The 26,551-nt window shown below is 40.7% G+C and overlaps 1 protein-coding gene and 1 long non-coding RNA gene across 10 annotated transcripts in view; one reads left to right on the top strand and one right to left on the bottom strand.

The window, feature by feature from the left end:
• Nucleotides 1–1,329: 1,329 nt before the first annotated feature.
• The window catches only part of LOC144296130 (uncharacterized), a 36,336-nt gene continuing 11,114 nt past the window's right edge, over nt 1,330–26,551 (bottom strand). For 4 of the 7 annotated variants that reach the window (XR_013363292.1, XR_013363290.1, XR_013363289.1 and 1 more), the window contains 4 exons: nt 25,232–25,311; nt 23,355–23,422; nt 22,099–22,331; nt 9,385–10,236 (listed from right to left, as the gene is read on the bottom strand). The gene's annotated coding sequence lies outside the window, so the exon portion shown is untranslated. Of the gene's footprint in view, nt 1,756–9,384; nt 17,702–22,098; nt 22,335–23,354; nt 23,423–25,231; nt 25,312–26,551 lie in introns of those variants that run through there. The other 3 variants (XR_013363288.1, XR_013363291.1, XR_013363287.1) reach the window with 3 other exon arrangements.
• LOC144296131 (uncharacterized) lies at nt 1,558–13,226 on the top strand. 3 transcript variants are annotated; one of them, XR_013363294.1, is made up of 6 exons: nt 1,558–1,794; nt 2,997–3,137; nt 3,458–3,574; nt 3,728–3,843; nt 7,293–7,384; nt 9,604–9,751. It is a non-coding gene; the product is annotated as an uncharacterized LOC144296131 (long non-coding RNA). The 3 variants fall into 3 exon arrangements; XR_013363293.1 differs by lacking the exon at nt 9,604–9,751 and adding an exon at nt 11,634–13,226 and having other exon boundaries at nt 1,559–1,794; XR_013363295.1 differs by lacking the exon at nt 9,604–9,751 and adding an exon at nt 11,634–13,226 and having other exon boundaries at nt 1,572–1,693.

Genomic DNA, 26,551 nt, shown 5'->3' on the forward strand with positions numbered 1-26,551 from the left:
ATGAGGAAACACAGGCCAGCTGTTCCCAGATCTGCTTTTTCACCCGAAGCCGGAAATCCAGATTTGATCTGAAATTTCTCAATTTCTAAATCTTGGCAATGAACTAGAATTAAAAAACGAAAACCCAAAAAAACCAAAAGAAACACCTATGCCAGATATTTTTTTTGTCCGTGGACGGGATCCAACCTGGGCCCCCGGGTTATGAGTCCTGCCAGGGTCAGCCCGTATGGCAAAATCGAAGGTCAAAGTGGGCCTGAAGTCACATGTGTTCATCTTCACGAATTTCAAAACCTTGCTTCAACGAGGGCCTGCGCGTGCATATTGTTGTGGCTGTATCTGACCCACCCAGTCCCGTGACCGACCAGTTTCTCTCTTCCCTGTCTTTCAGGGTACTGAGGTTGGTGGGGATCTCTAAGCCACTGCTGTTGGAAATCTCAGCTTCTGAACTGTGTGTTCCCAAGCAAGGAGTCAGGCTGAGTGAGGCCAGCAGGAAGGATGGGACTAGCTTCTTCTGTCACCCTGACAATGTTTTCTAAACCTGGAGTGAGGCTTCCTGACTCAGTCTCTGCCGCTTTTTACATGGGAGTTGCCAAGAAACAGAAGAAGGGATACTAAAAATATAAGCTTTGTCATCCTTCTCTTCTTTTTTCTTCAAACCTTTTCTCCATGAAACGCTTCTACCCAACTCCCGAATCTCCATTTGTTTTTCTTCTTTGTTCGTTATTCATTCACTCAGTAAATATTTATTAAGCAAATGATGTGTTCCAGGCATTGGGTTAGGTGCTGGGGAAGCCCAGAGAAATCAGACTCAGTCCCTGCCATTGGAAGGCTTATGGCGACCTAGGGAGGGTGCCTGGGTGGCTCAGTTGGTTCAATGTCTGCCTAGGCTCAGGTCATGATCCCAGGGTCCCAGGATGGAGCCCTGAGTCAGGTTTCCTGCTCAGTGGGGAGCCTGCTTTCCCCCATTGCCCCTCCCCCTACTCCTACTCTCTCTCTCAAATAAATAAATAAATAAAATCTTTTAAAAAGGGGGAGGGGAGGAGAAAAAGAAAGACCTACAGTGACATGGGTTCTTGGATTATCCAGAACTGAGGCTCGAGTATGTCTGGTGACCACAACCCTAACATACATAGCTCTTCTCCCTCCCCCACCCCCCACGAGTGGTGAATTGGGCTTGGGAGGGTGGAAGTGGATGATAGACACCGAATTGAAAGAAATGACTGAGGTTCCTTAAGAGAAAAAGTCATCGTCATGGTGCCTTGCCTTTAAACTAAATAACGATTTCAACAAAGGCATTATTATACTTTCTTTTTTCTTAATAGACTTTATTTTTCAGAGCACTTTTATATTCACAGCAAAATTGAGCAGAAGCGATTTCCCATATCTTCCACCAACACACCACTATCACAACGCCCCCACACCAGAGGAGTTCACTTGCTACAGTCGATGAACCTCCATGGATACACGTCGTTGTCACCCACAGTCCGCAGTTCACATTAGGGTTGGCTCTTGGTGTTGTACATTCTATGGCTCTTGATAAATGTATGATGACACGGATTCACCATTATGGTGTCATACAGAGTAGCTTCACTGCCCTCAAAAATTCTCTCTCTGTTGATGTTATTTCTGAAATTCTGAAATGCTTAAGAAGAGGAAATATCTGTAGCCCAAGGGGAGGATGATTTGATCAAATGTAGGAAAAGACTCAGCTACAGATGGGAGTCTGGGGGAAGCTGCAGGTTCTTCTGTAGGAGCCTGGGAAATGAGTTAAAATGATTGACTGGCATTAGGCAGGTAACTCTGACGAAACAGCAGCAAGACATTAGTGAAGCCAGGGAGAAAGCACTATTCCCTTTTTGTCCCTCCTCTCATATTTACAATTCACAGTACTGGGAAGCCTTGGTGCTTAACACACTGACAATACTACTTATTTGTTGTTGTTGGTTGTTGTTTTTTAAAGGATTCTATTTTTTTTATTTGAGAGAGAGAGAGAGAGAATGAGTGGGGTGAGGGCCAGGGGAGAATGAGACTCCCCGCTGAGCAGGGAGCCTGATGTGGGGCTCGATTCCAGGACTCTGGGATCATGACCTGAGTCAAAGGCGATGCTTAACCAACTGAGCCACCCAGGCGCCCTACCACTTATTTGTTCAAGAAAGATAATCCTAAATTTGATTTGAAATTCCTTATTGCGACAAGGAATGGCTATATTTGCTGAGTAGATTTACCAGAAAAGGAAGGCTTCTTCAGTCCAAACTCTACTGGACTTATATTTTTGGAAACCTCAATGGAGAAAAAAAATCTTCCTGATGAGACATGTGCAAAACAGCTTTTATATATTAAATGTTTGGATCCATATCCTTAACTGTTTATAACTGCCTCAACCTTTATTTTATCATCAAAATAAATGTCTATAGATTCAATGGTTTGAATAGGCTTCTAGAATTGGGGTAGATAGGAAAGGCTTGACTTCAGCCTCCTCCATGTTTGACAGAAAGCAAGCAGGTCTTAAATCTGGAGTCACCTGCTCTTGAACCCACACCTGACCCAGCCAGAAAAATGGACGTGTGTCAGTGACCTGGGGAGAAAAGGATTTTATATAAAATTAAAAGAATTGTTGACTTAATGTCAACAATGTTACATGTTACATCTTGGGTCCAAGTAACTCTGGGGGTGGGCACATTTCAGAGAACAGAACCCAGCAGAAGAATTGCTTCCTAGTGAAAGGGGTGAGATGAGATCACCAGCCTGGATCATCACAGCCCCGGTCACTGACCTGGAGACAAGGGCAGCGTTGAAATCTGCACATCAAAGGCATTCCTACTGTTGCTGAGACACTTCTAGGGACCCCACAAGATACCGGAAGGGAAGGGGCCAAGACATGGCGGCTGAGCCCTTGCAGTGGTGTGGGTGGGAAGGGGAAGTTGCATTAACAATTATTGTGACTTAATTTATACCTGGGCAGCCACCAAGCTAGCTTCTCTCTGCTCCAAACCCAGCCTTCCACAGCCTGCTCTGGGATCTGCCACTGAGGCGCAGCCAACCACATTTTTGGTGTATGCCTAGAAGATGCTGGAGGGGAACTGAAAGGCTGGAGGAAGAAGAAGGACATGCTCCTTCCCTGACCACTTCCGGCTCCTGTGAGCAGCAATGCTGGCAACACTTCCTCACCATGGAGCAGCGGTTCTGTCCATGACAGCCACCTAATCCAGTGTGCAGTATTTCCAACGCTCACAGAGCTGGTCTCTTCACAGTCCCTCAGGAAGCCATCTTTGCTCCTGCTCTAGTTTTCAACCCTGGGGGGTTGGGGTGGGCGGAGTGACAATTCCTCCAAGCACCCAAGATTCAATGGTTTCAGCCTCATGTCTTTGTTTCCAAGCCCTAGAGGTGATGGCTGCTTCCTATAGTTGCTGCTTCCATGATAATTTATTGCTATCTTTCTGCCATTTCTGTTTTCTAGTTAACAACTTTGCACTAGGTTATCAATCAAGTTCTCTCTGTTCAAATATCTTCTCACTGGACCCTGACTGACACACACCTGGAGTTCGCCCTGTGCTTGTATTCATTCAACAAGCAGGTAATGAGTTTCCCGCCGTGTGCCAGGCACTGTACGAAATGCTGGGGGTTCAGTGATGAATATGTCAGGCAAGCTCCTTGCACTCACGGGGGAGGAGGGAAACAGCCCCTGTCAGGTTGATGGCTGTGTTCCTAACCCCTCTGTTCCCACCAGGCGACACCCACACTGATCCAGATCCATTGTGTTTTTGCTCCTGATCCAGAGGGTGCCTCTTCTATTTCTGTTTCTGATTACCTTATTCAACGAAATAGTATATAACTCAACAAAATGTAAGTGCTCAAAGGATGAGCATCCTTTTTACAAAAAGTAAATTATGTGAAGGTTATTATCAACAGTGATGCAAGTGGATAGATATTATGTGCCTGAAGGGCATCTCATCTCTGTGTATCCTTTCCAAAAATCCACATCTCCAGTCTCATGAAAAAAACATTAGATATTGGGAGACATTCTACAGATACCTGGCCAGTACTTCTCAAGATAGTCAAGGTTATGAAAAGCAAGAAAAGACAGACTGTCAAAGACCAGAGGAATCTGGGGAGATGGGACAACCAAGTTCAATGTGGCACTGGGGCTTTGATCCTTGGACAGAAAGAGGCAATGGACAAGGGAGTAAAATCCAGATAAAGCATGGAGTTAATTATTATTTAATATGTCATTGTCGGTTTCTTAGTTTTGACAAATGTAGATGTTAATGACTGGGAGAAGTGGAGTGAGGAGTATTCAGGAACCCCCATACTAGCTTTGCAACTTATTTGTAAATCTAAAATTACTCCAAAATAAAATGTTTGTTGTATAAAAAAAAAAAAAAAAAAAAAAAAGCTAAATTGCATGCTTCGGGAGATTTGGTAATTGTGGGTTGCTTTCGAACAATGCCTTTAAATTAGACGTGGGCAAGGCCTAATTGTAAAAGATAAGGAAACAAGTTTCAATCTTGCTTTCCAAGTCCCTTTATGCTCATGCTTCACTTTGAAGCAACCGAAACCAGAAATTATAGACGATGCTCTATGTCTGTAGTTTATGCAAGAAAAATGATGCGGAACCTGAATCAACAAACTCCTATTCAGTATGATGACCTTGTTTCTCGGTTGAAACCGAGGCAAATGAATGTGCATTTATTTATATTTTCACCGAAATATTTAACATAGACATAATCACTTTTTTTTTTGACATAATCACTTTTCTATGATTCCCCAATTTTTGTGTAATCAGCCTACCAACTACCAGTCTCAAATGCACTAAGACTGCTTCTGCTAAAAACTAAAACAAGATCATTGTAGAGTGTGAATGGTGCTCTCAAAAAAACAACAACAGCAACAACAAAAAACAAAAAAAAAACAAAACCCAAAAAACAAACAAACAAAAAAATCAGGCATAGTAGAAAAGAGAGTGACCAGGCAAGGATGGGAGGCTTCTCAGGGGGTCAGAGGAACTCTCTGAGGAAATGACATTTGAGTTGAGGTCAGAACATGGCCTGGGGAATGTTCGTTGTCAGAATTTAATGATGGAGAAAGTCACACAAACAAATTAATGCAGCAGTGTCATAAGATGGATGTGCTGGCAATGGGGGACTCGACGGGAGGGGGCCCCTTCCTAACTGGGGTTGTCAGAAGAGGCGTCACAGGAGACACTGCCACACAGCAGTGCTTTGAAAGAGAAGGCATTTCCTAGGCAGAGGCAAGAGGGAGCAGAGTGATTTCAAGCAGTGGGCGCAATATTAATAAAGCACAAAGATGTGAAACAGCCTGAGGTATTTGGGAAACAGGGCGTAGAAAGGTCAGAGTCACACTTTATCAAGAGTTTAACAAAGCCCAGTTTTGCTGCTTAAAGTGTGGTTGAGGATCGACAGTACCAGCACCATCCAAGACCTTGTTAGAGATGCCGAATCCCAAGACCTTCCCAGACCTACTAAATGGAAATCTTCATTTTAATAAGAATCCCAGATGATTCACATGCACCTTATAGTTTAAGAAGCTTTGTCTAGAGGAAGGATTGGAGCGAAGCGTTTGGAAGTCAAGATACAGTTTAAGAAATTATAATAGTCTGGTCACAAGATGAAGATGTCCAGAGCTAAAACAATAACACTAAGGAAGAGAACAGATGTTAACAGAGGTTCAGGGGATGGAAGTATAAGCCGTGAAAACTGGTGTAGCTGGCATGAGGGAAGTGGGGAGCTCAAATGACCTTCAAGGGGTGATATTCCAGAGCCAGGAGGTGATCCCATTGTATGTATACGTAATTATTACTAAAAACTAAATGATATATAATGACAATAATATAAATTATATTAAATACAAATGTAATAAATTCTCATCATAAGTCACCACTCTCTAATTATTTTACTACATTTCACTCCTGAGATCATGACTTGAGCTGAAATCAAGAGTCGGCCATCCGACTGACTGAGCCACCCAGGCGCCCCTACCTTCTTAACCATTTCAAGTGTATTTTTCACTAACGTTAGGCATGTTGATGGTGTCGTGCAATAGATCTCCTGAACTTTTCCTCTTGCAAGACTGAAACTCTATACCCATTAAACAACAGACTGGACTTTTAAAAATAAAATTAAAAATCTAGAAACAGGCTCTGAGATATAATGTGGTCCGAGATTTACAAACACAAAGTATATATATATATATATATATATATATATATATATATATATATATATCACCTACATCTACCTATCTAAGCACCGTTAAACAAAGTTGTAGTTTTCTTTCCTAACTTCACTTTTAGGGCCAAAGAGCTTGGGTCCTAGTCAAAGATCGTCATCGATACAGAAGGTCCCCCTGCTACTTACGTTCTGTAGCTCTCCATTGGCTGACTTTTTAATAGAACTGGTAGCTAGCATTTCTGAACTTATTTTGTAACTATCTTTACCATTGACAAAGATAGTATCGAACTTTATTTCAAGCACTTGGTTTATGCCAGATACGGGGCTAAATCTCTTCATTGTAATATTTTATTTAATCCCCACAACAAGCTAAAGAAATAGGTACTATACTAATTACTATTTTACAACAAAGAAATAAAGACATAAAATATGCTTAATGCCAAGGGTTACATGACCAGCAAGGGGCTGAGCCAAATTTGGACCAAGATTAGAGTCCGAGCTCTTCATCATGAAAGTAAAGACTGTCTTTTCTGTACTTTCTTTTCTTTTCAGATCAGACTTCCAGGTTTAGCAATCTGGGATTGCTAGTCCTAAGAAAGAATGAGGATCCTTTTTTTCTCCTCCATCACTACCCACAACCTTTCCTCCTACACGGACCCAAACATTGCTCAAACCCTTTCCTCTGCCACTCTTGCGTAGTGCCACCAGGGTGATTGCTACCTTGTGTCCTACACCCTGAGATAGACTTCTGTCCTGCCAGGGAAGCTTGGGAGTGTTGAAAAGACTGGCCCAGAAATTATCGTGGACTCTTTGCCAGGAAAATGAACCCTGGTACTAGGCTTCCCAAAGTGTGTTTTGCAGAATAAGAAGAGTTTATATGGGAAAAGGGTTCTGAGTCACTTAAATTTGGAATGCTACAAGTTAAACAAAGTTAATCATAAAGTTAAATGTATTTTAATGCTGCAGAACATCTTAGAGCCTTGAATGGGCCAGTGTAGACTGTGACTCTCCCATGAGGGGTAGAACATGTACCATTTCTCTATGTACTTGACCTCAGAATCTCTTTTTTCATGCACATCTCTCTCTCATGACTACCGTTCTCAGGAAGACACTCTGGCAAACAGTTCCCCAGGGTAACCTCAAACGAATGAAAAATAGCTTCTTACGTAAGTCTGGGCACATCTCTCTTCTATAAGGTAAGAATGTATATTCTAATATTTTAGTCCAGGTAGAGCACTTGGGTAAAGGGAAAAAAAAATTTTCTTCCTCTATCCATCTTAGGTTCTCCTGCTGGGGTTCTATAAATTAGGCTGGTCAAAGATTGACAAGAGAAAGCAAACAGAACCTAATTTTGTGCTTTGTGTGTAAACATGGGAGCACTCGGCACCGAGTAACCTAACGCGGACGTTGGAACTCGGGTTTATATATACCATCGTAGGTTAGACAAAGGAAGAGGGGTCTTGGCTCCTGGGAGGGGAGACAAGTTGTGGTAAGGCAATGAGGAAAAGTATGCTAAACAAAGACTGTTTAGTGACATTTATCGTGGTGCCTCTTCAAGAGTCCTCCTCTTCCCAGCACAGGAGGGGAAGATGTCTCTAGTGATGTAAATTTCCTTTACAAAAGGAAACCTGTACCCTGTGTTTAAAGCTTTTCCTTCTCCAGCTGGTTCTCAAAATGATCCATATGCCAAAGAGGCAATGTTCTGGGGTGTTAGATCCTGGTGCCTTCCAGCATGTTCCCGTTTCCAAACGTAGGCCAACTTTAAACCAGCCATTTGCACCATAAGGCAAAACTGAGTGAGGTTCTAAGCTGGTGCTTAAACTGGCCTCTTGCACTGTCAGGAACGTACAATCCAGAATCTAATCTGTTCATTTGTAGGTGATGATAACAGAATCTACAGGTTCGTTCGCACAGATGTTATTGCTACTTATGAGATAAAGTTACTCAATTACTTAGGCATCCCTAGGTACTTAAAGCGAACATAAAGTATTTCTATCTAATAGCTGTATCTGTACCCTGTTACTGTACACCCTGTGGAGAGTTTTATGGCTCCTCCCAGGAATTAGAGGGGTGGGGGCTGGGGAGGCAGAGAAAAAGGAATATGTTCTATCCCCTAGTAAGCAAAAACCACAATGGAAACAATTTAAATGTTTCCTCTTATCCAGAGAATGTCTCCTGTAGTACGGCAGAAAATAAATATTGCCATTTGGGATGTGAGAGGGAGAAAAATGACAAAAATTAGGGAGTAGAAAAGCCTCTGTGCTCCATACCAGAGATGCTGAGATTCTGAATCATGGGATGTTAGACAGTTGTAAAGATTACTCGGTGCAGCCTTTCATCTTGCAGATAAGGAAACTGAGCCACAGAGCAGGAGGTGTGCTTGGACACCCGGTTGATTTCGTAGGTCCAGGAGGAAGGAGAGCTGCCACATTGCCAGCTCACTTCTCTGTTAAGCTCTGGCCCCTGGATGCAGCCTGCAGCCTCATGCTGCCTTGCTCATGTGGGTCAGGTCCAAATCCACGTGTTGGTCGGAAATGCTTCTACTTTACTAACAGCCTTTCACTCCTGAGGTTTGAGAGCCAATTTTTATGGTACCTGCTGACCCTAGCGGCTCACCTTTCTTCAAGCCTTTGGTGGTGCAATGTAAAGGCATCTGAATGGCTTCTCAACAGGAGATAGTCCATTTTGCAATTCCTTTCCTAGGCTGAGTTAATAGCTAAGCTCCTGTGGGATACGGACCAACTGAAATCCTATTATTTAGTGATCAGAAATGGCCCTAGTCCTAGTTTCTCATTTCCTTTGAAGGAGCCAACATGCTTTTCCTCTTTTTTCTTTTTTATGTAATACAAACTATACGGATTGTTTTATGTTGGAGAGATCTTTTATGGACAAAAAAAAAAAAAGATTTTTCAGACAAAATATTTGCAGTGTTTAAGAAGCAGGCAAATTTGAATGAGAGCCTGTGCCTATTTGCAAACTACTTAAAACAGATGAGATAAAAGACATAATGGAAAGAGTGAGCTTGTAACCATTCAGGGACTATTGAATTTCACGTGTCGGGTTAGGCAATCGATCAATCAATATCAAACTATACAAGTAAAAGCTAGAAAGGTAGTTCATATGGCTTGTCACGCGAGTCACAATAAGTCACAAAAAATATCACACAATATCAAAATGAACATTTAAAAAAATCAGCTTTATTCATTGCAGTATGGTTACAAACCGTAAAATTCATGCACTAAATAGAGTTTGATGACCTTTGACAAATACATACCCTTGTGTGACCTTTGTAACCACCACGACAGTCAAGAGATGAAACAATTTCATCAACCAATAGGTTCTCTCACGTCCATTTAAGAATAAGTTGCAGACGTGATGATCTTCTATTTCCTAAATACTTGTTTATATTATATAGGAGTTCTCCTGTGTGACCGTGGGACAAGGATCAAAATCAGGAAATGAACACTCAAACAAAGTTATTATCTTACCTATTGACCTTATTAAGGCTTTGTCAGTTGTCCCCGCGATGTCTCATTTTATAGCAAAACAATCCAAATGTTGAATTCAGATGTCTTGTCTCTTCAGTCTCCTGTGATCCAGGACATTTCCCCGAGCCTTTCTTTCTCATGACATTGGTATTTTTGAAGCGTACAGGTCAGTTATTTGGCAGGCTCTCCCTCCACTCAGATTGTTTGATGTTTCCTCATGACTAGATTCAGAGTATGCACTTTGGGCAGGAATACCACAGATGTGATGCCGGGTTCTCAGAGTGGCCCAGCAGGAGACACGTGCTGTTGACTTGGGTCAGCAAGGTGGTTGCCTTTGGTCATTTGGTTAAGGTGGCGTCTGCCACATTTTTCCACTGTAAAGTAACTGCTTTGCCCATAATAATCAAAAAGGATCTGAGAGGAATATTCCTTGAGGTGCACCATATGATTCAGCAACTATACTCATGAGCATTCTTCTCCAAAAGCAGTCAAATCTCAACTGACCAGAGTCAATAAAATGGAAGTTGTTCTTTGCTAGACTGTTGGTTGCTCCCTACGACCTGGGGAGAAGAGAGGATTTAAACAATGTTTTAAAACTGGCATCATGTGATGTGAGCAGCACTGGGGGTTATATAGGGCAACTGATAAATTGTTGAACGCTACATCTAAAACTAATGATGGGCTTTATGCTGGCTAACTGAATTTAAATTAAAAAAAGTAAAGCTGGCATCTGGAATTTATCTCTCCAAAAGGATATTCTAGGGTCTACCTGAGGTTCTGAGAGGACTGGTCTGGAACCCCGGGATCTACCGCAGCTGGCCATTAGCATGGGTGTTTTGATACCTCAGTCTTCAAGGGTTAATTCAACCATGATGATTCTTTGTGGTTAGAAAGTCAGGAAAGGTTATATATTTTAGTAAGAGTTTCAACAGTAGATGTTAAAGTGCTAAAAAAAAATCTTCCCATTTCCTATTCAAACTTGAATAAACACTTTCAGTTAATCAAGATTCTCTAGTATATGCAGAAACTCTGTTCTGTCTTTGACACATGTATTTCTAATACATAGTAGTCATTTCACACTTAGAGTTTTATGCTTTCTCACATATACGTGGGACTGTATTCGTGGACCATTAGATTTTTGCCACCAGAATTTCTCTTGTCATTTAACCTCCTGGATGGTTTTTAATGTTTTTAAATGAACATTCCTGGCATCAAATCATGTGGTAATTAATGGGCAGGAATTATGTTCATTCTCTAAAATCATCTTCTAGAATATTTATTTATTTTGTTGTTTCTTTAGAAGTGTGGGAAAATGTGCTACACATATTTCTCAAAGCTAGGCTGTTACCACTTTAAAAAAAAAAACAAAACACACACACACACACACAACACGACCAGATTCTAAATGCTTACTCATCGCTGGGAAAGCTTTCACAGCTTTACATCTACAGAAGCGCTGGGCCCTCCAGTTTCAGATAGTCTTCCTTTTATGTTTTGTTAAATAAGAAATGACGACTTGAGAGAAGACACGTCTGAGCATTAAGCATGGCCAAGGGGCTGGAGCTTCCTGTTCATTTAAGTCCACTGACAGATTGGTGGAGGAAGAAGAATATTTTCTTTCTCAAACAAAATCAGATGTGAAGAGCCAGAGAAGCAGCAGTGAACTGGGGGGTGGGGGGGTCGGGGCGGTGTGCCTGGATGCTTATTCGGCATTCTTGGCCTTCATGTCCTCCCCTGACTCCCACATTGGCTATGAACTGCTCTCTTGTTGGTGCTTCTCCAGGCCTTAACCAACCCATCCATTGTCCTATGATTGTGTTTAGCCCCCCACTCAACCGAGGACTCTGATTCTTACTTGTATCTAGGACACCTAGATAAGTTCCTGAGACATGTCAGGCAGTTGAATGGACAACTGAATGCTTCAGAGGTTTGATTAATATCACCTTACATTTCATAGGTAGAAAGAAACAAAATAATTCAGCACAACCCCACGTTTTATGGAAGAGGAAAGCAACTCCACGTATTTAAATGACTTGCCAACGTCACCAAGTATTTAGATGATAAAATAGGACTAGAACTCATCTGGTGCTCTTTCCAATGCGATATGCATACATAAATTTGATTCTTACAGGACTGGCCAAAAACAAACTAGAAAGAATGTAGAGACTTTTCTCCTCATGTTCTTTACTTAATGTTGATATAGCTGAAGTCCCTGGAAAAATTCACCTTTTGAGAACAACAGCCTTGAAGTCAGAATCAGTGGCTGTGACAGATAAACTCTGTCAACCTTCATGTCCAAGCAGCGATCCCCAGGGGGTCATCTGGAACCTGCTCCACTTAAAAGGAATTTTCCATTTTAGAATCAAGTGCACAGATGACCCTCCCGGTCATATTATTTCTGAATCTTTGTACTCAATAGTCCCTCTACTTGAAATTCTTTCTACCTATTAAACATTTTCCAAGACATGGATAGATGTGAAAATTTTAAAATGTTGACTAAATAAGAAAGTTGCAGAAGGAGGAGTATAGTATATAACATCACTCATGTAACTTCTCTACTTTTTAGTTACATACAATAAAATGTACTTTTCCTGCTATACAGTTCTATGAGTTTTGACAAATTCAGAGTTACGTTGCTTTTGCCACAATCAAGATACAGCACAGTTTCATCACACACATCCCTAAATTTGCCTCTGCTACCTCTTAGTCAAACCTCACCCTACTCCCCCAAATCCCCCCATGCTCTTACAACCACTGATCTCTAAGTTGTCATTACAGCCTTCTTCTCCAGAACATTCTGTCAATGGAACCATAGTGTAACCTTTTGAGATTGGCTTTCTTCACTCAACATAATGCCCTTGATATGCTCCAAGTTGTTGCTTATATCAAGTTATTTTATTCATTATTAGGTACTATCCCACCTCATAGATGACCTGTTTTATTTACCCATTCCTAAGTTGAGAGACATTTAGGTTTCCTGTCAGCCTTTGACGCTTATCAGTAAAGCTGCTGTTAAACACTCACACACAAGTTTTTGTGTGAACATAGATTTTCATTTCACTTAGCAACAACACAGAAATAGGATTGCTGGGCAGTTGAGTAAGTACATATTTAACTTTATAAGAAACTGCCAAGCAGTTTTTCTGAATGGGAGTTCCAGTTTTGCCACATCCTTTCCAGCACATGGCATTGCCAGGCTTTTTAGTTTTTAGTCATTTTAATAGCTATAGGTATATATTTCATTGTGGCTTAATTCGATTTTTTTCTAATTACTATCAATTTGAACATTCTGAAAGTGATTATTTGTCATTAGTATATCTATCTAGCGTAGAAGTATTTGCTCAAATGTTTTGCTCATTAAAAAAAAAAAAAAAACAACAACCAACTGGGAGTGCGTGGGTGGCTCAGTCAGTTGGCTAAGCATCTGCCTTCAGCTCAGGTCATGATCCCAGGGTCCTGGGATTGAGCCCTGAGTCATTGGGCTCTCTGCTCAGCAAGGAATCTGTTTCTCTCTCTGTCTCTCCCTCCATGCTCATGTTCACTGTCTCTCTCTTTCAAATAAATACATAAATTCTTAAAAAAAAAACTGGATTGTTTGTTTTCTTATTGTTGAATTTTGAGAATTCTTTATATAGTCTATGTAAAAATCCTTTGTCACATATGCGATTTGCAAATACTTTCTCTTTTTCCTCTTCTCTTTCCATTCTTTTAAAGGTATCTTCTGCAGAGCAAAACCTTTTGACATTGATGAAGTCCAATTAATCATTTTTTCTTCTACAGTTTGTTACTATTTGCATCACACCAAAGAACACTTTGACTAACCTATATTGTCCTCAAAAAATTTTATAGCTTTATGTTACTTTTAGATCTATGATCCATTTTGGATTTCTTTTTGCATAAGATGTAACATAAAATTTGAAACACATAAGCACCTCTGGATAAACATAAAATATATGGGAAAAATACATGGGGTAGGAGAAAAAAACATGGAATTGGGTAAAATTTACAAAGAAGTATTCAATATGAACCATAACATTTTATTTCCATAAAAATAATGAATCTTGAAGTTATGGGTACATGCAATTTTACATAGCCTCATCACAACTATAAATCCTGGACACTATATATAAAACAAATGTAAGATTCTAAAAGGTGGAGAGAAGAAGGCAGACTGGCTAGGGCCCTCAGGTCTCTAATAATGACATGGTGCTAAGTTCTCTGGGGTTTTTTTTCTGTCTCATACATATTCTAGAGAAATTCACAATTATACTTGGGGACTTCACCACTCTGCTCAACAATTGGTAGAACAACTAAATAGAAAATCAGCAACAGTATAGAATTCAACATCAATAACTAATAGGACCTCACTGATATTTATAGAACCCTCCACCTGATAACATCAGAATACACATTCTTTCCAAGTACCAGTGGAAAATATATCAAAATAGGTTATACCCTGGGCCACAAAAAAGAGCTCAAAACATTTAAAATAATTGAAATCATACAGTGTATTTTCCAACCACAGTGGAATCCAACTAGAAATCAAACATGGAAAGATAACACGAAAATCTCTAAACTCTTAGAAACTAAACAACACACTGCAAGATGATCCAAAGAGGTTGTCTCAAAGGAAATAAAAAGTTACACTGGCATTAATAAAAATAGAAATAATGCCACATAAGGAAATTTGTCCCCATGAAAATTATATGATTTTCTATTGTGGAAAATCCCAAGGGAAAAACCAATCAATCAATCAATCAATCTCCTAGAATTAATATGTATGTGTAGCAGAGTCACAGGATACAAGATAAACTTATAACAATCAATCTTATTTCTATATACTAACAATGAATATGTGGACAGACATTACAAATATGATACCAGTCACAATTGCTTTAGAAAAGTAAATGACTTAGGTATAAATCTAACAAAACATGTATAGGACTTGTGTGTGGAAAGTTACACAATGCTGATGAAAGAAGTCAAAGAAGCTCTACTTCTTTGAGAGACACACTGTGTGTATGGCTTGAGTACTCAACATCATGATCATGTCGATTATCCCCAAATTTATATACAGTTTTAACATAATTCTTATCAAAATCCCAGCAGGAACTTTTATAGATTTAGGCAAGATTATCTTAAGATGTATATGGAAAGGGAAAGGCACCAGAATAGATAAAACAATTTTTAAAAAGAAGAATAAGGAAGGAGGAAGTAGCCAACGTGATTTTAAGACATATTATATAGCTGCAGGAATCAAGATTGCATAGTATTGGTGGAAGAGTACACTCAGATCAGTGGGATGGAATAAAGAACCCAGAAATAGGCCCACACAAATATGGCCAATGAATGTTTGACAAGAGTGCAAAGCAATCTAATGGAGGAGGAAATGTCACCTTAATGGTGCTGGAACACTAGGACATCCACAGGCAAAAATATGAACCCCAACCTAAGTCTCAAACCTTATTTAAAAAAAAAATACCTTATAAAAAACCCAGAGCAGATCATGGACCTAGTAAAATGGAAAGCTATAAAACTTTTTGAAGAAAACAGAGGAGAAAGTCTTCAGGATCTAGAGCTAGGCAAAGAGTACTTACACTTGAAAAGAAAAGCACAATCTCTGAAAGAAAAAAACTTAATAAATTAGACTTCATGAAATTAAAAATTCTTTCTCTGACAAAGACCCTGTTGAGAGGATAAAAAAGAAAAGCTGTAGACTGGGAGAAAACCTTTGCAAACCACATACCTGACAAAGAACTAGTATGTAGAATATACAAAGAGCTGAGCTCTCATAACTCAACAGGAAAACAAACAACAATCCAGTGGAAGAATGAGCAAATGACAGGAAGGGACATTTCACAGAAGAGGATAAACAAATGTCAAATAAGCAGGGTAGCTGGGTGGCTCAGTGGTTGAGCATCTGCCTTTGACTCAGGTCGTGATCCCAGGGTCCTGGGATCGAGTCCCACATCAGGCCCCCCCGCAGGAGGCCTGCTTTTCCCTCTGCCTGTGTCTCTGCCCCCCTCTCTGTGTCTTTCATGAATAAATAAATAAAATCTTTTTTAAAATGGCAAAGAAGCATATAAAAAGATATTTGACACCATTAGTCATTGGTAAAAGGCAAATCAAAACCACAAGGAGATACCAGTAAATAATGACCAGAAGAGCTAAACTAAAAAATAGTGACAACACAAGATGCTAAGCAAGGATGCAGAGTAACTTGAGCACTCATCAAACTACTGATGGAAATCTCAAATGGTACAGCCTTTCTGGGAAAGAGTTTGGCAGTTTCATAAGAAATTAAACATGCAGGGGCTCCTGGGTGCCTCAGTAGGTTAAGTATCCAACTCAATTTTGTCTCAGGTCATGATCTCAGGGTCCTGGGATCAAGCCCTCCATTAGGTTCCGTGCTCAGTGCTCAGTCTTCTTGAGATTCTCTCTCTTCCTCTCTCTTACCCCTCTCCCAGCTCCTGTTCTCTCTCCTAATAAATAAATGAAGAAAATCCTTTAAAAAAAAATTAAACATGCAACTACTACAACCCAGTGACTGCCCTCCTGGGCCTTCATCCCAAAGAAATAGAGACTTAAGTTCACAAAAAAACTCTGTATATGAGTGTTTGTAGCAATGATAATAATGCTTATCAATAATAGCCCCAAACCAGAAACAATCCAGATTCCCTTCAACAGATGAAGGGCTACACAAGCTGTGTACCCTGGAAGACTGTTCAACAACAACAGAGAAAGAATCACTAGCACACAGAACAGCTTGGATGAATCTCCAGGAAGTTAAACTGAGTGAAAAAGCAAGTCCCCAAAGGTCACAAATTATATAGTTCCATTTACAAGACAATGGCTACGTGATGAAAGTATGGAAACAGAGAACAGATGAGTGGTTTTCAGGTGTTAAGGAGAGGTCATAGTGGAAAAGATGTTTAGTGGGGTTATAACGGGGCACCATCAGGGATCCTTGGGGTGATGGAAATGTTCTGGGTCTTGACTGTATCGGTGTCAGTGACTTACTTGTGATATTATAGTATAGTTTTGTAAGATGTTATGGGGTGAAACTGGGTAAAGGTTACAGGGGAGCCTCGTATTATTTCTTATAACTGCATGGGAATATACAATAATCTCCAAATAAAAAGTTTAATTAGAAAAGTGGATCTGAAGCAAAAACGGCAACATTTTAGTATTTATAAAAATAGTGCATGAGTGCGGATTATGTAATTTTCCATATTTTTTATGTTGGAAGTTCCTTTATTTGAAGAAAATAAAGAGCGTGTTAAGACTCAGGTCACGTGTCACCTGCAGTCAAGACTACTGTCAGTTAGAATTATATTAATTGCTCTTTCTCCATGACTCTGTGGGGATAGAGTCAGAATGGGAGCATCTTACATCTAGCACAGTCTATTTATCTTTCTTTACACCTCCTCTCGGACCCCTGGATTGAGCCCAGTGTCTTGAATACAATCGTTATTCTTATTGATACTGTCAATATTATACATTTAGCTGTGTTCTAGGGCTTCTCAATGAAAAGGAAAGAAAAAAAAAAACCCACACAGATTGAGTCTTCATTCCATAAAGAAAACAAAACAAACAGGCCTAAACAAACATAATAGAAATTGTACAGAAATTCAAAGAAACCATAAGGTATTGCAGCACATATACCATACTCACAGTATGCTTTTTTTTTTTTTTTTTTTCCTTCAAAGCAGTTACTTCACCCAAGAGGACAAAGTATGGTTTGTGGAGTGAAAAGTCTGTGTTTGTTCCTTTGATGCTGGCTTCTCTCTCTTAATATCATTCCAAATGCCTTGGGCATCAAGCAGCAGACCTTGAATTTAACCTCGGCTTAAACAGTGAGCCGCTGCCTTGGCTCACAGGCCTGGAGAGTCGGAATGGTGTGGTCGGGGTGGCTGGGTCTACAGCCCTAGTTCTAGATTCCCTTGCTCTGTCACCCTTGTGGGCTGACTTCATTTGGAGGCAAACGTTGAGAAGTCCTGGGCTTGGTATCCTTGGTGACAGTGTCTGGAGGGAGAAAGGAAAGACCTTGTCTTCTCCTCCGACAGGGGAGACTTGAGGACAGCTCTCTGCTCACCCGGCCTGCTCACTGGGCATGGCCAAACCAGCTGCTGACAACAGGGTTGGGTTTCTGAACACACCAACCACCACCTCCCCACCCCCACCCATGCCAGGGGGAAATCTGGGGTTCAGGTGGGATGATGGAAGCTCTCTATCAACCCTTCATTCAGGGGCTATTTATTTCTGCCTTTCTCTTTCTGCAAATTTACTCAGTTTTATTTCTATTAATGAGGTGGTACCAGGAGTTTAAAATTCTGGGCGGATTTGAATTTAAGAGAAGAGAGGAACTTTCTTCCTCATGTTTTCTGCTCGTGATGCTATATGCTAAAAGGCCCCAGGTTAGAGCCAGATGGGGCTTGTTACTCCTAAACATCACAGGGAGAGATGCCCAGGCTGGGGGAGAGATGACTTGGGTGGAGCTCTGATTCCAAGGGGATAGAAAGCCAGAGAATGTGGGGCAGGTGACAGGAGGCCAGGGGTTGGTCACCCTGTGGCAGTCCCTTTGAGGCTTGGGTCAAGTTGGTGAGTTTCTCTAAGAGCAGACTAGAGGCCAGAAAGACTCCACAAAGAGCTTCAGGGGCAGGCCCAGAGAAAGTGGTGCCTTTCTGGTATGTGTTTAAAAGCACAAAGGTTAAAGGCGAAAGGTGTGTTCAGGGAGAACGGGAAGCCAGCCAGGAAGATAGCTGAGAGAATGATGCATTCCTGTTTTAGGATTTTAAAGAGGATGGTTAGGGTCCTGCGTCTTGAAGCAACAACACATTCAAGGTCTGTGTGGCTGTTAATGAACATCCTAGTTCCACGCGCTCCCCTTGGATTTGCAGGATCAACGTTTTTTAGTTTAAAGCTCCATTGCATTTCACTAAGTGAAGCCCTTTTTGTAATTAAGGAAAAACAGCTACAAACTTCCAAATGAACTTGGGAACTTGGATTAAAAGCAGATAAATAGAGAACCCATCGAAGGCTAGGAACAATGTTATTTAAAGTCTGCCACTAATATTAAGAGATTATTTTCTCTAATTATCTCTCTCATGTATTTGGAATAGCTTGAGACATTTATGGGACTGGCCTGGTAAAGATTTAATGGTGATATAAAGTACTGTGAGCTCTGGAAATAAAACAAAACAAAAAAAAAAAAAAAGAGAGAGAGAGAGAGAGAGACAAGGAATTGGGGCACAGAAAAAAATCATTTTTTTTCTCTCTTCTCCTCTCTGAAAATTTCTAGGAGAACACATGAGAAACTATTAATAGTGCCCGTTTCTGAGCAATGAGGCTGGAGGTTGGGCAGGTAGGGAAAGGAAATTTTGCTTTCGCTACCACTCTGTGAGGTAGGCATTTTTCCATTCACCATGAGCTTAAATGACTATTGCAATTTGTAGAAATTAAGTAAAACAGAAAGAAAAGAGTTTATTAAGTGTACTTAAGTGTTTATTAAGTGAGTTTATGGAGAAAGTTGGGGCTGGATTTTTTGATTCTTGGTTCCCTTATGATCCCTGCTATTGTCTTCCCTGTGAAGAATTCGGGTTTGAATTATCCTGGGCAGCATCATTCAGTAGAGGAGGATTGCAGGCAACTGATTTTTAATAACAATAAAGGACTAAGATTCTAGACTCTATCCTTTATGAAGATGTCTCATGTATTCAATATCACCATAAGAGACTCCTCTAACTGTAGGAAACAAACTGAGGGTCGCTGGAGGGGACATGGGGGGATGGGTGAACTGGGTGACAGGCATCAAGGAGGGCACGTGATGCGATGAGCACGGGGTACTATATGCAACTGATGAACCCCTGAACGCTACCTCTAAAATGAATTATACGCTGTATGTTAATTGACTTAATTTAAACAAAACAGAATTAAAAAATAAATTAGTAAACATCACCAAGGAGTCTCCACTAAGCCTTAGCTGCACTACTGTCACAAATACCCCAGAAAATGCCCGAAGATCAGACACAGTTCATTAGGAAATGTTAACAGAGTTGTAACTGAATGCAAGTGACAGATTTTAATTCAAGTTAGCCCAATAGTGCAGAAAAGCCCAACTTTGATTCTGTTTGGGGTGGGGGAGGGGGAAGGCTGTCATAATCAAGGCATAATTTCAAGGAAAGAGTGACTCCTTAATGGGTTACAGAGGGAGGGGCTTTAATGCTTCACGTGGGCACTGCTTATTCTGCTTCGGAGCCCGAAGAGTTTCATAAGGATTTGCAGGGGATCTGGCTTGCTCCTCATACTTCCAAAACATCTGAGCTAACGTGGAATTTGTAACAACTCTTTGGTCTTTGAAAATATAAACTCAAATTAGATTTCCCAAACCAGAAACTCGAAGCAAGCAAAAATATTATGACAAATGATAACCTCAAGCCAATGTATTCATAATAGTGCTTACTTTTTTGATGCTAGTATTTTGGTAACAGTTCCTAAGTAAATTGTTTTATCCATTTTTTTTTTCTCTTTATAACCTCTCCTGACCTGTAGGATTGAAATCTACAGGAGGTTGAAGAGCTAACCAGGAACCTTTGGGCTGCCAAGGTCCTTCCAAACCTGCACACACAAAACTTTCAGTTATGTCTCTCCTTTCTGTTTCGTCTTTCCTTTCCTTACCTTGTCCTTATGCTCCTGCTCCATCCTAGCTTATAGTCTCTTTTCCTTTCTTTACTTCCTAAAGGAGAATGAATGCTGGATATGATTTGGGGTAAGGGCAGGCAATAGGGTTATCTCTTGGAGACTCCTGAGATACTTGCTTGCTACCAATAGGGTTTCATTTAAGGTTTTGACTTTAAAGATCTACTTTGCCTATCAAAGCATACACTCGAATAATATGGAGAAACAAAAATATAAGCTTCTGATGAACGGTACAGCTCTGATAATTTAGGCATGTGTGACGGTTTCTTTTTCCTTGAGGCTCTTGAGAGTCAATTACCTGATTTGAAGTCTTATGAAATTCAATCATCCGTCTCTTGAAACAACTAGAGAAGATGCTTTTGTTTCTCTGTATGATTTTTAATACTTGCTTAAGCTGGGACTAAGAGCCAGGATTAGTAGGAAATGTTTAAAATGGTTTATTTCAGAATAGTGTGTATTCCTTGAAGCCATGAAGCCAAGGAATCTGCTTTGCTTGGGGCTGAGTGAACAGCTAGACAGCAGGAAAAAAGAAAAAAAAAAAAAAAGCATAGGAAAAGACCTTGACCAGTTTCTCAACCTTGGCAGTAATGACATTTGGGGCCTGATAATTCTTAGTGGTGGTGGAGGGGGGGCTGCCTCAGGCAATCTGGGATGTTCGGCAGCATCGCTTGGCCTCTACCCAGTAGAGGCCGGTAGCAGCCTCTCCTCCCCCCAAGCCCTGACAACCAAAAATGTCTCCAAATATTGCCAAACATCTCCTGGGAGTGGGGTGGGGGGTGCAGAATCGCTCTCCGTTGAGAACCTCTAACCTAAATAGAGCGGTGTAACTGTTTTATGGACAGTCTCCGGGAGTTATTTCAGAAACTTGAAAAAAAATTAAAAACTGTAGCAGGGTAAAATGGCACATGCCTCCTCATGTTCCTTGGTCATTTGCCTAAGACGGTGTGTCACAGCCTCTCCCAGGGGACATCAGCCTGCTTTAGGACTGGGCTTTGATGACCTAATAGATCTTTTCCTGTCTCAGGATTCTGGCTAATGACAGCATAATCAATGTGCTGATGCTGAAAACATGCTGAGAAAACAATGGGAACAGGGTCAAATTCTCCTGAAGAAAGATTTCTTTTCTTTTCTTTTCTTTTCTTTTCTTTTCTTTTCTTTTCTTTTCTTTCCTTTTATTTTCTATTTTCTTTCTTTCTTTCTTTCTTTCTTTCTTTCTTTCTTTCTTTCTTTCTTTCTTTCTTTCTTTCTTTCTTTCTTTTTTCTTTCTTTTTTAGTAGCCTGGGCCAAACACAACATTGCAGTGTCCATTTCTCATAAGGCAGAAAATGTTACAGATTCGAGGCACAGTAAAAGTTGGCCTTTTTATGGTAGTGAGGGCCGGCACATATTCGTATATAGATGGAGCTAAGATACAGTCGCAAAAGGAAAAATCTTGAAATATGCAACCAGGTGGCTTAAAAATCACAGCCAAATCTAGATATTCAATTTGGCAGTAAAACACCTTCTTTCCTTTTTGGGAGAGAGATCACACTATGCCTCCTCGATTCTGCTGAATTATGAAATGCAGAAATTGAGACACGGGACCAGTTTTTCTCTTTCTTCTTTTCTCCCCCCCCCCTTTTTTTCCATGATGGTGTTCACAGATATAAGAAAAGTTGATTCAACACATCTGGATTGTAAAGTCAAATATGAGGCATGGATGTGTCAGTACAAGTATTACGTACCGCTGATGTGCAATTGAACATTGAAAATCAAGTAGCTGCCTTAGCAAGCTCTGTGAAGAAGGGAGCATGGATTTTTCTGTCTTCTCTGTAGCTTGCAGAACTTTTTATATTATATGAACCACAGGCAGGTCTTCAGTTGTCAAAGCTAAACGTTATTCCATGAAATGCTTCCTAGTGGGTGGCCGACTGGCTGCACCAGCCATGTAGCTTGATGCATCTTAAAATGTCTTCTCCTGCTAGGAGAGGTAAGAAAGGGTCAGACAAGGGACTGGTTAATTGAGAAGAGGTTCCCTTTCTTGAAAAACACCCCCATCCATGTTTACTAAACCTCATTAATAGAATTTACTATTAAAAAATCTACAAAAAATAAAATTCTCTATTCTCTGTCTGCCTCTTGGATTTTCCCACTCTAACATTAGTCTTGGTTGTTTCCCTTGTCGGGGATGGTCTTGCTTCCCAGGGCTGAGTGCCCTCCAAACCTTGCCCATCTCCAGCATCCTATTCTACAAACAAATGAAATTCTGTATTCTCTGTCTGCCTCTCGGATTTTCCCACTCTCAACATTAGTCTTGGTTGTTTCCCTTGTCTGGGATGGTATTTCTTTCCAGGGCCAAGTGCCTTCAAAAGCCTGTCCATCTTCACTGCCACCTCCTCCATGAACTTTCCTATCCCTCATCCTTTTGAGACCAGGGCAATTGCACCTTCCTTTGAGCTGCCTTCTCATATTATCTCACCATTCTGGTGACACTTCACTTTCTGTCTCATTTTGAGGTCATTTACATTTCCTTTCCTATTATACACGAAATCCTTCCAGCGAAGGCTCTATCTCTGATTCCTTGCTCTATTTCTCATACCATGTGGCTGAGGGCACTGCATTTAGTATATAACTTGTGCAGTATATGGCCCTGTAGGTACCCTATCCGTGTTGAAATCTGTTCTACCCTAATTAAATCAGCCTGGAGGTCAAGAGAATGGGGTCAAGCTCCCCTCCAACCCCATCAGGTGAAGAAAGGCAAATATCAGTTTTAGTTCAACTCCCCGGACTCATGTTGCAATTGTTCCCTTTGCAAACATGCATCAGCATTTTTGCTACCCTTCTTTCTACAGATCTGTGATGAACAAACTTCCTAGTAAACATGGTCTGCTTCTTGAAATGGGGCATGTTGCTAAAGACACAGCCACTCTTTTTCTTTCTCTGTTGTATAACACACCAACCTGCTCATTCATATTTAGAAATATAGAAACAATTACGTCACCTAGTCCAGTCTGTTTGTAGGGGTGCCATGGCAGGAGAGATGTTGAAATGACACCATGCCTGACCTTCCTGCAAGATGAGAAAGAATGTTCTAGGAACGAATTCTTTGGCTTAGGAAGTACGACAGGTAGAGTGCCTAAATCCATTGACTTGTTGCTTTCTATAAATTGATAATTGGATTAAAGGAACTATTTGAGCTGAATATTTCTTCCCACAGAATGAGAATGAGATTTCTTTAACTTGGCTTGGTATGGGGTTACTCTGTCTTCCTCCTTTAAAGAGCTGAACTCTGGCAAAACTGTTTCATGTTTTCTGCCAATTTGTGGTCATTGCCACTTTTGCAGTATTTGAAATTCATGTAACATTTATTCTGTCTCCAAGGTTGTGCCATCGGTTGGATCTCAGATGGTACTGGGGAAAAGGCAATGGTGTTCTAGTGGGCAGCACATGGAAGGACACCTGGATTGGCATCCTGGCTCTGCCACTATTGGCAATTTGGTTTGGGGAAAGCCAATTAACCTCTCTTTCTCCGGTTGCGTTTTTGAGAAGTCAAGGCAACAATAATACATATCTCCTAAAATTGTTGCAAGATTTTAATAACACGTGAACATGCATCAGAATGTTTTTCAATGTGAGATAAATGCCAATTCTTATACCACCAGACTGTCCAGTATCGGAACCATACATTCATTTCAAATCAACAGTACTTGATGTTTAAATACCTTCTCCATGAGGGACAGAGAAAGTGAGTAAGAGATGCTGACCTTGCCATTGGAGGGCAGTTTATCCAGAAATGAAGTTGAGAAGACATGTGAGTTTAGTCATGTTTGCTTTGTGAATCTCACTTTTGTGGATGTTGGTTTCCCTGACTGAAAATGAAAGTAGTAATATCTACTTCTCAAAACCAAATAAGATGATACACATGAAATATTGAGCCCTAGGCTCGACACATCTAGTTGCTCAGTAATGCTACCACTCCAAGGGGTGTAAGAAAAAGGCCAGGCTAGTATTCGAGGCTTCAAATTAATAAACAAGAACCAAGAACCATTATTTCTGGTTGAAAAAATCTGACAAGGCTTCATATAAGATTGCAATCTGGCCAGAGGATTGAAGGATACATACATTTCTGCATTTGCAGGTAATGGTAGCAATGGGTAATATGTGCCTTGCATTGTTCAGAGCACTTTACATGGACCACCTCATTGAAGACTCACCAAAACATGGATAAAAGTTGTCATCCACTTTGCAAACAAGGAAATCGGGGCATGGAGAAGTGAGGTGGCTAACCCAAAGTCCCACACATGGTTGGGGGCAGAGCATTAACCACCTGAGTGGCCAGGTGCCTGAGCTTTATTCGGCTCCTAATCTTGGCACAGGACAGGCCAGGGGGCAGGTGGGAGGTAAGAGGGAAGGGGGAGTAAGGACAGAGCAAACAGTACAGGAGCAGAGTTGTTGAACAGAAAAATCTCAGAATCTTCCTCTCCTGAGAAGCAGCCATGTAAAGAGGAGAAAGAGGAACAGTCAGAAAGAAATGGTGTGTGATGGAGAAGCTTCAGGATGCAAAGGCCAGAGGGCTCAGGCTTGGCACAGTGGCCACAGAGAGGTCACAGAGAATGGCCTGGCATGGAGCCTGTTGACTCTGGAGGCAGCAAGAAGGAGGGTTCCAGACTTTGCAAATCCGGGCCAGATTTCAACATAGGGCCTGGCTTTTCTTAGGACGGTACCCAGTCTAAGAATCCAAGGCTAACCCCTGCTATGTCCATAAAATGCTGTTGACCTTGGACTTTCACCAGAGACTCATCTGGAAAACTCTCCTCCAGTGTACCCTCTCATCAAGTCTTAGCAATTACGTATAGCTTTTTAAAAGGTTAGACTTACAGGTTTGTTATGCCTGCACAGTAGAATGCCATGGTGTTCGTGTCTAATCAATCACATCGGCATCTAGATTGTGTAAAGAACTTCGGCAAAGTACAGTGAAGGGAACAAGAAACAGTGGTTAGTTGTTAAAACACAAAATGCTACACAAACGTACATTTTCCTTAAGGAGCATAAGGCCTCTGAGTACATCTAGTCTGTACTGTCATTTTGTGTGAGATTTCCTCTCCTGTCTCAGATTCAGAGTTTTACAATTTCACCGGGCCTCAGGCATCAGACTTTGTATCAAAGAGAATCATGATGTCTTTATATAGCCCAATATTGTTGGCATTTAGATTCAAGGTTGCTTCATCTGCAAAAGTTAATTGGACGGGATGATGGTTATTCCATGATAATACATGATAATACATTACACCGCCTTAGAGTTACCCTTGGGCCTGGCATTTCATTAACAGTCCAGAGTGTGTCTCGCTAAGGCTTTTTGGCTCCTCATTACATGAGCTCACCTCTGCATACAAAATTAGAGTCACTGAAAGGTAGTTAGCATAAATTATTCCATCATTCAATCACAAAAGCATCTTTCTTTGGGCAAAATATTTATGACTTTTAAGTCACTTCCTTGTACGCACATTTCTGCTTCCCATCCAATGAAGAGAAACCTAACGTTCTATTAGAGCAATCTAGGCAACAGTTTGGTTTTTGCCCCAAAGACCCAAAGATCTGGTGGGAACTTCTTCGGTTAAAAAAACAAAAAACAAAAAACAAAAAAACTGTACAAACTACCCACTGGAAATTTTGTCAGTTTTGTTCCTATAAAGATAGGTAGATACCACCAGTGAGTAATATATCAAGGAGAAGAGTAAATGCTATTATTTGTGTTCAGCCTTTTTACAACGTTGATTTTTCCCTCCACTTCTTTACTTTAGAAACCTTTTGGAGGGGATGTTTTTGTTACTAACCAGTATACATCCCAGAACAAGGGCTTTATTCACTCATGGGTTTATTCATTCAACCATTTATGCATCAAATATTCACTGAGAACCTCTTAAGTGCCTAGCACAATTCATGGCCCTTGGAATACATAAGTGAAAAAGAAAATTGGTGAAAGAGCTTCCTGTCCTCTTGGAGCTTATATTCTCATGGGAGATAGATAATAAACAGTAAACATAATAAGAAATAATGATATAGTACCTAGGAAGTTCAGAAGTGCTCTGGGAAATAAAAACAAAGACAAAAAGGAGAGTAGGCTCATGGGGATGGCAGGCTAGGGTGTGCATATGTGCAGGCAGGTCAAACAGGCAGGTTCTGTGGAGAAACTGGGAG

The sequence above is a fragment of the Canis aureus genome, chromosome 24, assembly GCF_053574225.1.
Source record: "Canis aureus isolate CA01 chromosome 24, VMU_Caureus_v.1.0, whole genome shotgun sequence".
NCBI classification, from domain to species: Eukaryota; Metazoa; Chordata; class Mammalia; order Carnivora; family Canidae; genus Canis; species Canis aureus.